The sequence below is a fragment of the Syngnathus typhle genome, unplaced genomic scaffold, assembly GCF_033458585.1.
Source record: "Syngnathus typhle isolate RoL2023-S1 ecotype Sweden unplaced genomic scaffold, RoL_Styp_1.0 HiC_scaffold_33, whole genome shotgun sequence".
NCBI classification, from domain to species: Eukaryota; Metazoa; Chordata; class Actinopteri; order Syngnathiformes; family Syngnathidae; genus Syngnathus; species Syngnathus typhle.
The window spans coordinates 440,668-458,597 of record NW_026871939.1 but is presented as its reverse complement, the minus strand read 5'-3'; the positions used below and the strand labels follow the sequence as shown (position 1 = coordinate 458,597).

The following is a 17,930-nucleotide window of genomic DNA, read 5'->3' as shown; positions in this document are numbered from 1 at the left end:
AAACATAAACCAAACGTTGGAGGTGGTCATTTCTTCATGCGCAGTGATAAACTCGGCACTCTAAAGCACCCGAGAGCGTTTTTTTCGATGCCAACCTAACCAGAGTGACGGGAGCGGCACAATACAGAAAAAGTGCTCAGCTCGCCGAGAAAATGCGATTTAAGCAATAAAATTAAAAATGCTTATAAAACATAAACCAAACGTTGGAGGTGGTCATTTCTTCATGCGCAGTGATAAACTCGGCACTCTAAAGCACCCGAGAGCGTTTTTTTCGATGCCAACCTAACCAGAGTGACGGGAGCGGCACAATTCAGAAAAAGTGCTCAGCTCGCAGAGAAAATGCGATTTAAGCAATAAAATTAAAAATGCTTATAAAACATAAACCAAACGTTGGAGGTGGTCATTTCTTCATGCGCAGTGATAAACTCGGCACTCTAAAGCACCCGAGAGCGTTTTTTTCTATGCCAACCTAACCAGAGTGACGGGAGCGGCACAATTCAGAAACAGTGCTCAGCTCGCCGAGAAAATGCGATTTAAGCAATAAAATTAAAAATGCTTATAAAACATAAACCAAACGTTGGAGGTGGTCATTTCTTCATGCGCAGTGATAAACTCGGCACTATAAAGCACCCGAGAGCGTTTTTTTCGATGCCAACCTAACCAGAGTGACGGGAGCGGCACAATTCAGAAAAGTTAATTAATTAATCATTAATTTACCTGCTATACTAGCTGTGTGTAAATGTGCTGCTCACACCACAGGCACAGATGAAGCCTCGAATGGAAACAGGTTAGCAGACAGAATTGCTAAAGAAGCAGCGGCAGGGAAACATGGCCATGAATTTTTTTAATCGATTCAGAGGACACGCAACTCATAGATAAGACTATACTGTAGGGATGGGCAGATCGATACCAAAATATCGATATATCGATCCAGGCTGCTCATTTTTGAGTATCGATCTCCCTAGCTAAAATATCGATACTTACAATTAGGGTGTTGCTCACTCTAACTTATTTTGCAAGAACCACACTGGAGTCAAGTTAGTCGTTTTAGGCACCTGCAGGCGGAGAGTTCACTCGTCGCTGTGCTTACAGCGATGGTCGAATGAAGTCTGACTCAGGCCTTGTCAGGTGCTTATTTATTGAGAGAAACAGAGTGGGGTTGAAAGTGGGGGTTTGGGAACACACAGGTTGGGGTGAAGCAGCCGGTCCCCTGCTGATCAAAGCATAGCAGGGGACCTTTTACGACGTTCTGTAAACAAAGCAACTTTGATTGCTTCCTCTGCAGCTAGTCAATAAGTTGAAAAGATCTTAGCACTTTGGTAAACTAATTTTGTCTAGACAGGACAAACTAGTTAAATTATTACAGGTTATATTCCAACATAATCATACGATGAAGATATTCTGAAAACCCTAACACCCACAGTACTTGTAATATTTATGTACAGTTTGACCAGGTCTAAACATTTTGTCCATGATCTTCCATTTTTCCCATGCACATTTTCACACTTTATATCAGTTCTGTCAGGAGAATTAATTTTCAAAATACCATATCTCGGTATTTTTATTATTATTTTTACATAACGTTTTTGCCACTGTTAAGGCATTCAGTGTTTTTGTTTAAACCAAATCAAACCATTTTGAGAATGCATCTATTATGACCAGGCATTATAACCCTGTGGATTGTGTTTAGCACATGTTAAACAAGCTCTACAATTTTTTTATTTTATTTTTTTATTTTTATTTTTTGAAAATGTTTTGAATATGAATCAAATCCGTATGTTGTATAAAGATGACTGACCTGCCCCACTATCCCTCCTCTTGAGCCATGTGACAGACAACCATGGCTCAATATTGCCGCCCATTTGTATAGATTTTTTTGTAGGATAGGTCAGTCTTCTGGTCATTTATAGACACCATTCTCCACTCATGCCCCACTTTCCGTCCATAATTGAGTTTCAGTCTATGGACTTTGTCGCTGCACATCTTCAAAAAAAAAAAATTCCAGTAATTCAATCCGCTTCTTGTGTGTATAAAATTTGAAGCGTCTTTTGCACCGCAGCTATGCGGTTCCCTCTGCAAGCTTGTTACCTCTTGACACCTTATCAGTCTCGTGCGTGCCCTGCACACGTGCATATAGCTATTTGTCGTGGCAATTGGACTGCTTCCACAACTAGCTTAGTTGTAGTTTCTTGTAGTTTCTTTTCAATCAGTTTCTCATCGTTTATCACAAGAATCTTAGTAATTTGAACAAAAGTCAAAAAGTATGTCTTATTTTACTCAATTGTACAATTTAGAGAATCCATATGTAGTAAAGCGTTGTATTACTACATATGGTTTCATCTTCATTTAATTTTGACACCTTTCAAAATGCTTCTCAGTGTCCCAGTGCACACATGTTTTGCGTGTGTAACTGGCTGTCTCAACCCGTGTTCCACATCCTAATCTTTCCTCCCTCCAGGTGTCAAACCAATCAAGATAAAGATAAAAACTAACAAAATAATCGCCAGTAAATTAATATAATAGACAATTCTTGTTGTTTCTTAACTTTAACTTACTCAATCACTCTCTTATCCTCAAATGTAAAAACTTGTGTAAGCGTTACACAACCAATCGACTATTTCTTCTAAATTTAGCTTTGAAATGTTGTTATTTAATAATTTTGCTTCATCCAATTCCAGAAAGCAAGTTCTTTCCATCTCTCAAATTTTGTTTCATCAAGGATAGGCATTAATGCAGTGTGGACCAGTTCCTGCCCACAAAAAAATTTGCTTGCCTTTCTTTTCTTCTTATTTTCACAAAATTGCTTTTGTTTTGCGGTGCAAATCATATAGACTACAATCTAGCAAATTCTTTTGTGCACCTACATTAGCCAATTTTAACACATTACACTGACAGCACACAGACAACACAAAAACTTACAGCAGAGACACAGCTCACAAACAATACAAACAAACAACGCTGCGCAAATGTCATCCTCTGTTTTGACATTTTGGTTATACTTTTGTTTTCTCATCAGTGACTTTTATCCTTCATGCAAATATTGTCACATCTTCCTCAAGCATCACTCTGAGAAAATCACACTGTCCCTGCCCTGCCCGCAGCCATAGCACCCCTCGTGGGGGGGGGGGGCAGCATCAATGTTGATTGGTCACAGGCTGGCCATTTCCTGCAACAACCATGATGCCGGCCCACCGCCCACACGAGCACAGCAAAGACCCACGCGGACAGCCCCGCGACAACGCGCGAGCGCAGGCACACCTTCTCAAAGGGCAGGCCAACTTTGCTGTTGCCCTCCCCCATCATGTTCAACTTCAACATCTTTCAGTCTTCTACACAACATTTGCTGTCTCTTATTCCCATCCTATCAAGCCACCGTTCTCGTAACTCTCTGCCACGCACGCCTTATTTTCTCTATTGCAAACACCTTGCTCATCTCAGTTTCTCCAACCAACTTAAACACACTATCATCCACTTCTCAATTTCCCTAGTATTGCTCAACAGCCTCCAGAACATTCTCCATTACTGATTTCTTCCATAGAACACACATCTCACTCGCACTCATACACACACCCATTCATGAGGATCCTCTGCGCGCACACGCACACACACACCAGCACAAAAGGATGACGCACAGCATATAGAACACACATCGATCCCACTAACGCACCTTTTTGTTCGTGTTACTTGTCTGATTTATTCTCTATTCACTTTTAAAAGCTATTTGTAATTCTTTTCTATTTATTTAGCAAATTTTAACTTCGATGTTTCTTTATCTTACTTTATCCTTTTAACATAAATATCTCCTTATATTTAAGCTAATTTCTCCTTAATTTTGGCAGCCAGGTTCCCACTTTATTACATGGAAACCTGATCTGATTTGATTTTGGCCTAGTCATAGTGTTTCTGTTAATTTGTGCAGTCACGTGCCATGTGACCGTTTTCTCCGCAATTTCAGCATTTTATTGGAGGTTGCACAACTCCTCTTCCTCGGCCTCTAAAGCCTCCTTTAGACATTGCTCGGCCTCTCTGGCCTTTCTGTCCTCTATCTGCATTTTGGTAAAAAGTGTCACTATCCTGGTCTACCAGAAAAGTGTGTTTTGAAGCTTTCATTTGTTTTCGTTTTTGTACTGCTTCTAGTTCTCCCTCAAATTTATATTTAATATATAATTCCTGCTGCGGAATTTAACTAACATAAAACGTTAGGGGGCTCCACATCCGCCCCTGCGGAATTTAACTGTTTCTATTTAGTAGAATTAATATTCCTACTCACGGTCTGCTGATTCTCTTCCTCGGAAGATCTCGTCAACCCTCCCGGTGTCCAGCCGGACTGATCGAGACAGTCCCGTCAAAGGGCTTTTGTTTACCTCGGCCGAGGATTGTCACCTGCGTCGAAGAGCCCGCTGGAACCGTTCAGGGCGTGTTGAGATCCCGGACGAGCCCCCAATTTCTGTCAGGTTTATTTCGCTGACTGAATAAGTGAATAAAAGAGCAACAGCAAACAAACCACAAGTGAGACAGAAATATTAAGTCTTTTCTCGCGAGGAGTGCAGTACAGATAGCTTGAGACAATCTCTACACACTGAATATCTGTAGGCACCCCCGCTCTTTTTATTTGGATTTGCCCTACCCACAGTGTGAGACATAACCACTAAAGGGGGGAGGAAAGCATGTGGGCTTTGTCTCGTAAGCAAAAATCACTAGGTGTTTACATACTGATAAGAACATCTGGGAAGAGGAGTTTGAGTGGACTGGATACAGAAGAAAAAACCTTTGACCTCTAGTTAAAACATAGCAAGGGAAGTTTTACGACATTGTGTAGGATGCAACAAGCTAAGTTATTTATTACTCGTTATATACATACATCCCATGGCTGTACACCTTGGGATAGCGTTAAAAACCCACTGCGCTTATCACCCTGCGGGTTTTATATATACAATCCACGCCCCTTTAACGTTCTCATGGCGCTCTCAACTACGTCCGCCTTACAACAACACACACAAACACACACATACACACACACAAACACACACACACAAATACACACACGCAGCAGTGACTCTCCAATACACATCGATACCAAATGATCAGGTGTTGCTTTCTCGCCTTTTCCGGACAGTATAAAACCTTCTTACCTGGAGATGGAGGATGTTTTTACATCTGCTGAAGTGCCATGTGTACTGACCGCCATTAAACAACCCAAGATCTTGCCAATAAAGAACAAACCGTTACCCCACATCTTAGTTTTCCTGACCCAACAACGGACATCATCAACAACACGCAACAGCCGTTGATGGAATCGAACCCGGACTTTCTTAACTGTGAAGCAGACATGCTAACCAGTTCTCCACCGAGCCGCCAAAGAGTATAAATATTACGATATTGAGTTAAATACAAACCAGATTACAGATACAATGGAGCCTCGGTTTTCGACCACAATCCGTTCCAGAAGGCTGTTGGAGAACTGAATCGTTCAAATACTGAATCATGTTTTCCCATTACAAATAATGGAAAAAAAAAATAAAAAATTTAAAAACCCCACCTTTTTAAAGTATTTTTTCATTTGTATATTTTTGTCCGATCGCGCAACTGCAGTGCTTAGCCTTATTGTGACAGAGCGGTCGCTAAAATTTAGAAAATATTTTTAAAGTCCTGATGTACTTTCCAAAATTTAAGTGGACCTCAGTGCGCAGGGAGCTTAATTTGGTCCGATCGCGCAACCGCAGCGCGCCAGGCGCTCACTGTTGCATTGCTTTAGGAGCGTCTTTGTGTTTTAGGATGGCTTTACTGATCCCACTTGCTTCCTTTAGAGGCATGATTAGAGTTGTTGCAATCCTCAGAGTAACGAGAATGTAATAACGAACAGAGTCAGTTGGCATGCGGGTCCTCCCATGAGGTTCGACAATCAAACTTCGTTCGACATCCGGAGCAAAAAATTCTCGAATTTTTTGTTCAAATATTGATTTGTTCGAGAACCGGGACGTTCGAAAGCCGAGGCTCCACTGTAAAACAATGTAACATTAACTTTCGATGAGGATGGGATTTGAACCCATGCGTGCAGAGCACAATGGATTAGCAATCTATCGCCTTAACCTCTCGGCCACCTCGTCTTGCTTATATAGCATTGACAAGATGTTGTGCCCAGATACTTTGTGTGAAAATCCGACGAGTATGTGATATGAAATGCTGAGTGGAGAGCACAATGGAGTAGCAACCCATCGCCTAAATATCTCAGCGATCGCATCTCATGCATGAGTTGCATGGGCGACATGATATGGCATGTACGGTATAAACTACAAGGTAAAATAATACGATACTTTAGATGTGAAATGAAGAAGAGCTAAGCCACAAAAGAAGTGACACTGTCAGCAAAGAATTTTTTTTTTTCAATGTTGTCTCACCCCAAATCTTTGGGATCATCGGTTCTGCGCAGTTGGATAGTTCCACTAACATTTTAACATCAACATTCTTTCATGGTCTGCCTGGGTATCTCGGCTGATGATCCTAAAGAAAAGAACCTAAATTTCTTGTATGCTATGGCATGACTGTATAGCCTCCGGCCGTCATGACTACATTTTACCGTGGCACCATTGAGAGCGTCCTCTCCAGCTGTATTGCTGTTTGGGGTGGCGGTTGCACTGACTACAACGCTGATTACTCCTAGAATAAACAACCCTATCATCCCAGTTCGTTCTGTCCCTGGATCAAACCTGATACCCATCCGTCAGAAACAGCTCCAGAAATCAAAACACTCCACCAGAACCAAAACAATTCGAGCGACCCTGCTCAATATTAGATCATTAGTCAATAAATCACTTCTCATCAATGACCTCGTTACGAGTGATGAATTAGATATCATGTTTCTTACAGAGACCTGGCTTGATCTAGATAACAGAGAATATATTCTTATATATAATGATAATATAATATAATGAATCAACTCCACCTTATTTCAACTGCATTGACGCCCTCAGAATCGGAAAGAGAGGGGAAGGCGTTTTCCTAATCTATTCTGATTTGTTTCAATGTAAACGGACGGCATTTGGAGATTGTCTTTCGTTTGAGTGTCTTGCAGTTGTAATGAAGTCTTCTCCCCCTGTCCTACTTATGGTTGTATACAGACCCCCAGGTTATGCTAATAACTTCTTCGTCGAATTCTCTGAACTCCTCGCTATAATCTCCTTGGAACATGACTGTATATCAATAGTAGGTGACTTTAATATTCACATAGACAAACTCAATGATAATAACATCAAAGAACTAAACGTCCTCCTTGACACCTTCGACCTATCGCAGCATATCTCTGGACCTACACACAACAGAGGCCATAGACTAGATTTATTCATAACCAGAGGTCTTGAGTCATCTTTCCTCTCAGCAGTCGATATTGCCTTATCTGATCACTTCTGCATCTTTATCGAAATGAAGGTCACCCCTATAGCTCTCAGTCAACCACAAACCATTAAAAAGCGGCACTTTAATGAGGCCACTAGTACACTATGGAGGCCTTCTCGCAGGCCCCTACCCTTCCATCAGAATCTGTCAATGACCTCCTAGATAACTTCAACTCTAAAACCCTAAAAGATATCGACGCAGTAGCCCCTCTGAAAACCAAATTAATCTCTGGTAAGAAGAAAGCACCATGGACATACTCTCTCTCTGTAAAAGATAAAAAAAGAGAGTCTAGAAAAGCAGAACGCAAATGGCGAAAAACTAAACTCCACATTCATCATGATATTAAGACAGCCTTAAATCCTATAACCAAGAACTAAACAAATCCAGACAATCTGTCAGGTTTATTTTGATGACTGAATAACTATTAAGAGAAGAGCAACAGCAAACAGACCACAAGTGAGACAGAATATTAAGTCTTTTCTCGCGAGGAGTGCAGTACAGATCCTTCACAACAATCTCACTACACTAATTACCGTTTTTTCCGTGTATAGTGCACAAAATTTAACGAATTTATTGTCCTAAAATCTGGGGTGCGCATTATACATGGGTACAAAAAAACTTAAAAAACATTTTTTTTGAATTTTTTTATTTTTTATTCATTTTTTTTAGAAAACAAAACCAACAACAGGACTGACTGACAAAGTCGTGGAACAAAAACACAGGGTGACATTAAAAAAGACAGGAACAGAAAGCAAACAGACATCATGACAGTAACACATGCAATGATCCGACGGTGAGCGAGGGGCAGACAGGACTTAAATACAAAACACGTTACATCGATTGAGGTGACACAGGAAGAGAGGGGCGACGCGAACAGAAACTATGGCAACCTAGACACATAGCAAAACTGGGGACGAGACGTGACAAATGTCCCTCGAAAAGACCATACCAAAGACTATAAAAATGGGACCCATTGCCTCCCTGCGTGGGTGACGATCATTGGGACTTAAAAAAAAAAGAAAAAAAAAAATCATAAAAAAAAATCATAAAAATTGGGTGCGTATTATACATGGGTACAGGCTTTTTTCCAGCATCAGCATGCCATTTTTAGGGTGCGTATTATACATGGGGGCGCACTATACACGGAAAAAAACGGTATCTGTATGCACTCCTGCTCTTTTTATTTGGATTTGCCCTACCCACAAAATGAGACAAGCCCTGTAAAAGGGGAGGAGGGAAGCACGTGGGCTTTGTTTCGTAAGAAGAAAAATTACAAGGTGTTACATACTGATATGGAACAGTGTGAGAAAGAGTACGAGTGATCAGCAACCATTCTTCGTGTCTGTGATGAATTCAGGAAACATGAGTGATCAGCGATCATTGTTTGTGTCTGTGATGAAATCAGGAAACATGAGTGATCAGCAATCATTCTTTGTTGAAAAGGAACTGTTTTGGTAGATGTCTTCATTTTGCTGTGTCACTGAGTTGCCAGCTGCGTCCTGTCTGACCCAGCTGTAATCTCTCTTCTGTGGTACATCATAAAAACAGCAAGGCCAAACAGCAAGCATCTCTTGCAGTACTATTGGGGTAAAGCATTGATTAGAAAACGCATGATAACATATATATACATTTTTCTAACACAATGACTGAAGGAGGAGCATCATTTTTCTGAGCACAAGGCGCTCATTTTACGAAATTGACAAAAGTAGTGGAGGCAGGGCTTACACACTCATACACAAAGTACTGAATTGGAATTTTCAAATGTTTGTTCCATGTAAATGACAACAAATTGGAAGTTCCACCAAGACTTGAACTTGGATTAATAGATTCAGAGTGCTCACAATCACAGCAGTCAAACATTATTTGATCGATTGATTGATTGGTTGATTGATTGGTTGATTGACAGATTGGTTGACTGATTGATTGACAGATTGACAGATTGATTGGTTGACAGATTGAGTGATTGCGAAAGGATAGCAAAGAATGAGACTATCATCGAATGACAAGATGAACAATATAAGCAACTCGAAATAAGCGATATGGGCATAAAATAATTTTAACGTTCATAAGGGGTGACCATGAACCAACAGTTTAAGCTCCAGTAGTTTGTACCCTGATAAATTGCACTCACTGAATGTCATCTTGCATGGATGAACTGGAGGTAGTTCTGGAGTGGGTCTGCAAGCAGCTGGCCAAGCCAAGAAGGAAAGTGTTGGCTTGACAGTTGAAGGAAAAAAAAATGGAAACACAAATTAGAGGCTGGTTTCGGCCTACACGTGGTCAGGGGAGCACTGTAGCGGAGTGTCGCACACCTGGCTGTTGCTGACTCAGAGAGCTTCTGGCTCCTGTTTGCCAAGGTGTCCCTGGCCCACTTTGCAAAGCAGACAACACTGACAAATAGATTTAGAAAATGTTGTTTCCACCCAGTCTCAAACAGGGGGCGTTTCGCGTCTTAGAAGAACATGATGACCACTACGCTATGGAAACTGCTGTGACGTCCAAAGCATTTTGAGAAGCCTGAATTTATAAAGAAAATGTTGAAGTTGATTGGGGTGCCCAAAGTTTTGCATACAACGGATATGTATATGACCAAATATTTGAGGTCCAACCGGGACTAAAACCGAGATCTAGAGCGCTCATGGAACCCTCAGGTGTGGGGAAGCATGCAAATTCATGGGGCAGCACACAAGCTGCTGCCATCTGCAAATTTTTCCCAGCTAAATGACAAATTATTTGAGGTCCCACCGAGACTTGAACTCAGATCGCTGGATTCAGAGTCCAGAGTGCTCACCATTACACCATAGAACCCTGGCAATGTGTCAAGTTTATTTTGATGACTGAATAACTATTAAGAGAAGAGCAACAGCAAACAGACCACAAGTGAGACAGAATATTAAGTCTTTTCTCGCGAGGAGTGCAGTACAGATCCTTCACAACAATCTCACTACACTAATTATCTGTATGCACTCCTGCTCTTTTTATTTGGGTTTGCCCTACCCACAAAATGAAACAAGCCCTCTAAAAGGGGAGGAGGGAAGCACGTGGGCTTTGTTTCGTAAGAAGAAAAAATACAAGGTGTTACATACTGAAATGGAACAGTGTGAGAAAGAGTACGAGTGATCAGCAACCATTCTTTGTGTCTGTGATGAATTCAGGAAACATGAGTGATCAGCGATCATTGTTTGTGTCTGTGATGAAATCAGGAAACATGAATGATCAGCAATCATTCTTTGTTGAAAAGGAACTGTCTTGGTAGATGTCTTCATTTTTCTGTGTCACTGAGTTGCCAGCTGCGTCCTGTCTGACCCAGCTGTAATCTCTCTTCTGTGGTACATCATAAAAACAGCAAGGCCAAACAGCAAGCATCTCTTGCAGTACTTTTGGGGTAAAGCATTGATTAGAGAACGCATGATAACATATATATACATTTTTCTAACACAATGACTGAAGGAGGAGCATCATTTTTCTGAGCACAAGTCGCTCATTTTACGAAATTGACAAAAGTAGTGGAGGCAGGGCTTACACACTCATAGGACTGTACACAAAGTACTGAATTGGAATTTTCAAATGTTTGTTCCATGTAAATGACAACAAATTGGAAGTTCCACCAAGACTTGAACTTGGATTGCTAGATTCAGAGTGCTCACAATCACAGCATGCAAACATTATTTGATTGATTGATTGGTTGATTGATTGGTTGATTGACATATTGATTGACTGATCGATTGACAGATTGATTGGTTGACAGATTGAGTGATTGCGAAAGGATAGCAAAGAATGAGAATATCATCGAATGACAAGATGAACAATATAAGCAACTCGAAATAAGCGATATGGGCATGAAATGATTTTAACGTTCATAAGGGGTGACCATGAACAAACAGTTTAAGCTCCAGTAGTTTGTACCCTGATAAATTGCACTCACTGAATGTCTTCTTGCATGGATGAACTGGAGGTAGTTCTGGAGTGGGTCTGCAGGCAGCTGGCCAAGCCAAGAAGGAAAGTGTTGGCTTGACAGTTGAAGGAAAAAAAATGGAAACACAAATTAGAGGCTGGTTTCGGCCTACACGTGGTCAGGGGAGCATTGTAGCGGAGTGTCGCACACCTGGCTGTTGCTGACTCAGAGAGCTTCTGGCTCCTGTTTGCCAAGGTGTCCCTGGCCCACTTTGCAAAGCAGACAACACTGACAAATAGATTTAGAAAATGTTGTTTCCACCCAGTCTCAAACAGGGGGCGTTTCGCGTCTTAGAAGAACATGATGACCACTACGCTATGGAAATTGCTGTGACGTCCAAAGCATTTTGAGAAGCCTGAATTTATAAAGAAAATGTTGAAGTTGATTGGGGTGCCCAAAGTTTTGCATACAACGGATATGTATATGACCAAATATTTGAGGTCCAACCGGGACTAAAACTGAGATCTAGAGCGCTCATGGAACCCTCAGGTGTAGGGAAGCATACAATTTCATGGGGCAGCACACAAGCTATTGCCATTTCGCAAATTTTTCCCAGCTAAATGACAAATTATTTGAGGTCCCACCGAGACTTGAACTTGCATCACTGGATTCAGAGTCCAGAGTGTTCACCATTTCACCATAGAACCCTGGCACTGACAGAAGGAGGAGCATAATTTTTCTGAGCACAATGCACTAACTAAGTTGCTCATTTTTATGAAATTGACAAAAGTAGTGGAGGCAGGCTTACACACTCATAGGGCTGTCCACAAAGTACTGAATTGGAATTTCCAAATTTGTGTTCCATGTAAATGACTACAAATTGGAAGTTCCACCAAGACTTGAACTTGGATTGCTAGATTCAGAGTGCTCACAATCACACCATGCCAACATTGATTAATTGATTGATTGATTGATTGAACATTTATTGATCCCCCGGGATGGGGAAATTCAGGCCCCATCAGAATCCATACCACAGAGCGGGTATACAAAAGACACAGATGGCATGAGCGCAACTCAATAGGCTCTCATAAGGCTGCCACACAACAGCGCCACAAAGAAAGCCAGTAAGTGCGAAAGATAAAAGCCATCAAAGCAAAGGAAAAAAAGTAACAACGGCCAACCAGCACCCCTCAATATCAAAGAACACCCCAAAACACACAAAATAGCCTCCACGGGGTCCATAAACAGGTGTAAGGACAGTCCAGTTCAACGGCGTCCAATGGACCGTGGTCGTGAATTGGTGAAAACATCACAAAACAGGCAAACCTGTGAGCAGCGTCCAGCATCCAGATGGACACCACGGGGCTAGCACGGCGAAGGTCGTTGGTTCCGACGAGCACGAGGCTGCGAGGCCAAGGCAAGGGACCCATCAGCACCGGCCGGATAAGCAGGAAGCCGTCGTAGAGTTACGCCGGTCTCAACCGATTACTCGGTAATCCAGAGAGCATTAGCAATTTTTCCATACAAAGAAATAAACTCCACGTCGGGGAATTGAAGCCCGATTTGCCGAGCCCAGGCTGAGTCGTTTCGCTAAAGGGTACCTGATTTGAGACTGGGTGAAAACCGGGTTTCGCACTTTTCTTTAACTTTTGCCAGGCTCTTCAAAAGGCTATGTGTCAGCGCAGTTTCCATGGTGTAGTGGTTATCACATTCCCTCACACGCGGAAGGTCCCTGGTTGGAAACCGCCTATCCCAGCAGTCATCGGACAGTAGGCGGGGGACACATTATAACTGGTTGCCAGACAATCGCAGGGCACACAGAGACAACAATCATTCACACTGGCACTCACACCTATGGGCAGTTTGGATTACTGAATCGGCTGACCAACCATGTTTGTGTGATGTGGGAGGAAAACCTGGGGAAAACATACGCAGGCACGGGGAGAACCTACAAACTCCACACAGGGAGCACCTGCCCTCACCTTTGGTCCAGTAAGTAAGGTCCACCACTGTAGCAGATGTTTCCATAGTGTAGTGATTATCATGTTTGCCTAACACGCGAAAAGTCCCCAGTTCGTGACTGGGTAGAAACAGCTTCGTTACATTCCGATTGGTAGCGAATATGACATGGACCTGAGGACTGCATTTCAGTGATTATTCTGATATCATAGCCGGTTTGGACGTGTCCTTTCAGGGTCATAATTGTGTCCACCGCTGCCAGGCCTAAAAAAAAATGGGAACGCCTAAGGGAGTTTCGCCAAGATGAATTAGGAAGAACTTTATGAAATAAAGTTGATGTTGAAATGTAGTTGGACGTAATGTCTGGAAGCTTGTGTTCAACAGAAGGCTGTTTGGTAACAAAGTCAAATTTATTTATATAGCACATTTCATACACAGAGGCAATTCAAAATGCTATACAAAACAAATTATTGAAAGCAGGGGAAGCAAAGCATAGCATTTACCGTATTTTCCGCCCTATAAGGCGCACCTAAAAACCAAATTTTTTATCAAAAGTTGACAGTGCGCCTTATAGTCCGGTGCGCCTTATATATGGATCAAGTGATGAATTTGTTGATCCATACTGGTTGTACTCAGTGCTCTCCCAAAATGTTTTAGTACGTTTTAGTACGACTAGTAAATTACAAGGTCGCATCGCTTCCCAACATTACGGTAACTGTAGTCAGGGGGCGTCACCGAATAGCTGTTGTACCCGCGAGGCTATTTCATTTCAAAATAGGCTGCTGCGTTATTGTTTCGAGTAAATATACGGATCGATATGGAAGGGAAACATAGGTAAGTAGTACCAATGCGTTAGATCGAACTTTAGTCAGTTCTGATCATTTTTTGGAGATCGTTTGAGAAACGCGATTGTTTACACTTTGCTGAGGCTCATGGGAGATTGCGAGCTGAGGCTCATAGGAAATTGCGGATGGCTAATGCTATAATGATAGCTGCTATACGTGTGAGGCTATTTCATGTCAAAATAGGCTGCTCTGTTAATGTTTCGAGGAAAACTATGGATCGATATGGAAGGGAAACATAGGTAAGTAGTACCAATGCGTTAGATCGAACTTTAGTCAGTTCCAATCATTTTATAGGAGATCGTTTGAGAAACGCGATTGTTTACAGAGGGCTCGTTGGTTATTGGCTAGTGGGTGCATACCGCAACCCTAGTCAACCTCAGTTTGTTGCAGTAAAGCTTCTATTTTATGCGCCTTATAGTTCGGTGCGCCTTATATATGGACAAAGTTTTAAAATGGGCCGTTCATTGAAGGTGCGCCTTATACCCAGGGGCAATTTGAGGGGGGGGGGGGCGTTTGTAAGCCTGTTAATGGTGGCAAAGAGAGTACGAGCGTCACTTGTGATTTTGTTGATTATGTCAGCAAAGAAAGATTGTCTGGATTTTTTTTAGTTCTTGGTTATAGGATTTAAGGCTGTCTTTGTAAATATCATGATGAATGTGAAGTTTAGTTTTTCGCCATTTGCATTCTGCTTTTCTAGACTCTTTTTTATCTTTTACAGAGAGAGAGTATGTCCATGGTGCTTTCTTCTTACCAGAGATTAACTTGGTTTTCAGAGGGGCTACTGCGTCGATAGCTTTTAGGGTTTTAGAGTTGAAGTTATCTAGGAGGTCATTGACAGATTCTGATGGAAGGGTAGGGGCCTGCGAGAAGGCCTCCATAAATAGTGTACTAGTGGCCTCATTAAATTGCCACTTTTTAATGGTTTGTGGTTGACTGAGAGCTATAGGGGTGACCTTCATTTCGATAAAGATGTAAAAGTGATCAGATAAGGCAATATCGACTGCTGAGGAAAGATGACTCAAGACCGCTGGTTATGAATAAATCTATTGTATGGCCTCTGTTGTGTGTAGGTCCAGAGATATGATGGGATAGGTCGAAGGTGTCAAGGAGGTCGTTTAGTTCTTTGATGTTATTGTCATTGAGTTTGTCTATGTGAATATTAAAGTCACCTACTATTGATATACAGTCATGTTCCAAGGAGATTATAGCGAGGAGTTCAGAGAATTCGACGAAGAAGTTATTAGCATAACCTGGAGGTCTGTATACAGCCATAAGTAGGACAGGGGGAGAAGACTTCATTACAACTGCAAGATACTCAAACGAAAGACAATCTCCAAATGACGTCCGTTTACATTGAAACAAATCAGAATAGATTAGGAAAACGCCTCCCCCTCTCTTTCCGATTCTGAGGGCATCAATGCAGTTGAAATTAGGTGTAGGTGATTCATTAAGGATATATTCTCTGTTATCTAGATCAAGCCAGGTCTCTGTAAGAAACATGATATCTAATTCATTAGTCGTAATGAGGTCATTGATGAGAAGTGATTTATTGACTAATGATCTAATATTGAGCAGGGCCGCTCGAATTGTTTTGGTTCTGGTGGAGTGTTTTGATTTCTGGAGCTGTTTCTGACGGATGGGTATCAGGTTTGATCCAGGGACGGAACGAACTGGGATGATAGGTGTCAGGTTTATTTCAATAACTGAATAACTATTAAGAAAAGAGCAACAGCAAACAAACCACAAGTGAGACAGAATATTAAGCCTTTTCTCGCGAGGAGAACGATAGAGAGAGGAAACTCGGTTACAATCTCCATCCATTCTGAGTTCTCCCTCCAAGTGCTCCTCTATTTAATGTTTTGGTTGCCCTGGTTACAGAGGCGTTGCTACACTAAAGGGAGGGAAGATTGTGTCTGTAGCAACGTTGATTAGCTAAGGAATGTAGTGTGGTGTGAATTAGCACTTCATTGTCGGCCCGTGACCCCCGCAGAGTCTGTCCATCTGTTCTTCTCCAGTTGTTGGCCGAGCCGTTCTCGAGTGTGATCAGATAACTTGAATTGCCGCTTTTCCTGTGGAACAATGCAACTAAACCTTGGCTAGACTTTATCTACTTAGTAAATTAACACTCAATAACAATGAGTGACTTGTCCGAAACACTTGAACAAGACTTGAGTAAATATGGGATAACTTGTACGCAACCACTTCAAACTGTGTTTACCTCTTACAGGAACAAAAACACACAGATAACATAAGGACAGGAAGGACACATATGGCTGACAGATATTAAAAGACTTCCCTGTCACTAAAGAGAAAGAACCTAGATGAAAGAAAAGCCATAAACTCATAAATGACAAGGCTTTACTTAAATTATTCCAACAATAGGGTTGTTTATTCTAGGAGTGATCAGCGTTGTGATAGCTTCTGGAGTATGTTGCTATGTGACCTTGTTCTTGCTGTTTTTGGGTGAGGAATTTTCTTTAGAACTCTGGCTTGCGGGGAGTAATGGGACAAGGGGGGACGTATGGGGGGAGTTAGGTGAGGGAAAGGGGGTTTGTGTAGAGAGCTGTTCAGTTTGCTTATGGGGAGGGGTTGAGCCTGGGTGGAGCATCGATGGGGGCTGGGTTCGTTCAGGTCGGTTTGGGGATCCTGGGTGGAGCATCGATGGGGGCTGGCTATATTGATGTTTGCCCGTTCAATCCTCTCGTTCATGTGTGATGAGAAGGGCAGTGGAGGGGGGGAGGGAGAAAAGGATATGGAGGAGGGTGGGAAGTGGGGGGTGGATGAGAGAAGGGGGGTAGTTGGTTTCTGGGGGTGTGGAGGGTGAGGTGTGGGGGGTGGATGAGAAGAGGGTGGGGTGATTGGTTTCTGGAGTTGGAGAGGTGGGGGGGTCTGAAGCGTGTGGGAGCTGCTGAGCTTGGTTGGTCTCCGTACCGGCGGCTGTAGGCGATAGAGGGTCGGTCTGGGTCCGGTCTAGTGGTTGAGATGATTCTGTGGTTGCTGTTTGTAGGGTTTCGGCTTCTTCTGCTGGAGCAGTGGTCTCTGCGTCTAACAGTGAACAACGGACAAATTCAGCAAGGTAATTTAAAAACACCATGACCCAGATTCGTTCCGGGGATGCTACGGCCACAAAAGTCAAGGTCAGGTGCGGGAGTGCAGGCTCCTATACCTCTTCCCAGAGAGCAGAAGATCAAACAAAGAGTGAGCGGGGTGACTCACATCACTCACAATCGTGGTCCCCTTGCGGGTGAGATGGGAGATGTAAATGTATTTTAAGGAGGGGAGTGAAGCACCAATAATCTTACGAACCGTGTTCACTATGTGCTGCAGGGCCTTCAAGTTGTAGTCAGTGCAGCCGCCACCCCAAACAGCAATACAGCTGGAGAGGACGCAATGGTGCCACGGTAAATGTAGTCATGACGGCCGGACGCTATACAGTCATGCAATAGCATACAAGAAATCTTGGTTCTTTTCTTTAGGATCTTCAGCTGAGATACCCAGGCAGACCATGAAAGAATGTTGATGTTAAAATGTTAGTGGAACTATCCAACTGCGCAGAGCCAATGATCCCAAAGATTTGGGGTGAGACAACATAGAAACATTTTTTTTCTTTGCTGACAGTGTCACTTCTTTTGTGGCTGAGGTCTTCTTCATTTTACATCTAAAGTATCGTATCATTTTACCTTGTAGCTTATACTACCCCGTACATGCCATATCATGTGGCCCATACAACTCATGCATGAGATGCGATGGCTGAGATATTTAGGCGATGGGTTGCTACTCCACTCAGCATTTCACACAAAGTATCTCGGCACAACATGTTGTCTACCCTATCTGAGCAA

The 17,930-nt window shown here is 42.4% G+C and overlaps 1 non-coding gene across 1 annotated transcript; it reads right to left on the bottom strand.

Moving 5' to 3' along the window:
- Nucleotides 1–10,128: 10,128 nt before the first annotated feature.
- trnaq-cug (transfer RNA glutamine (anticodon CUG)) lies at nucleotides 10,129–10,200 on the bottom strand. The gene has a single exon. It is a non-coding gene; the product is annotated as a tRNA-Gln (tRNA).
- Between the last annotated feature and the right edge of the window lie 7,730 nt (nucleotides 10,201–17,930).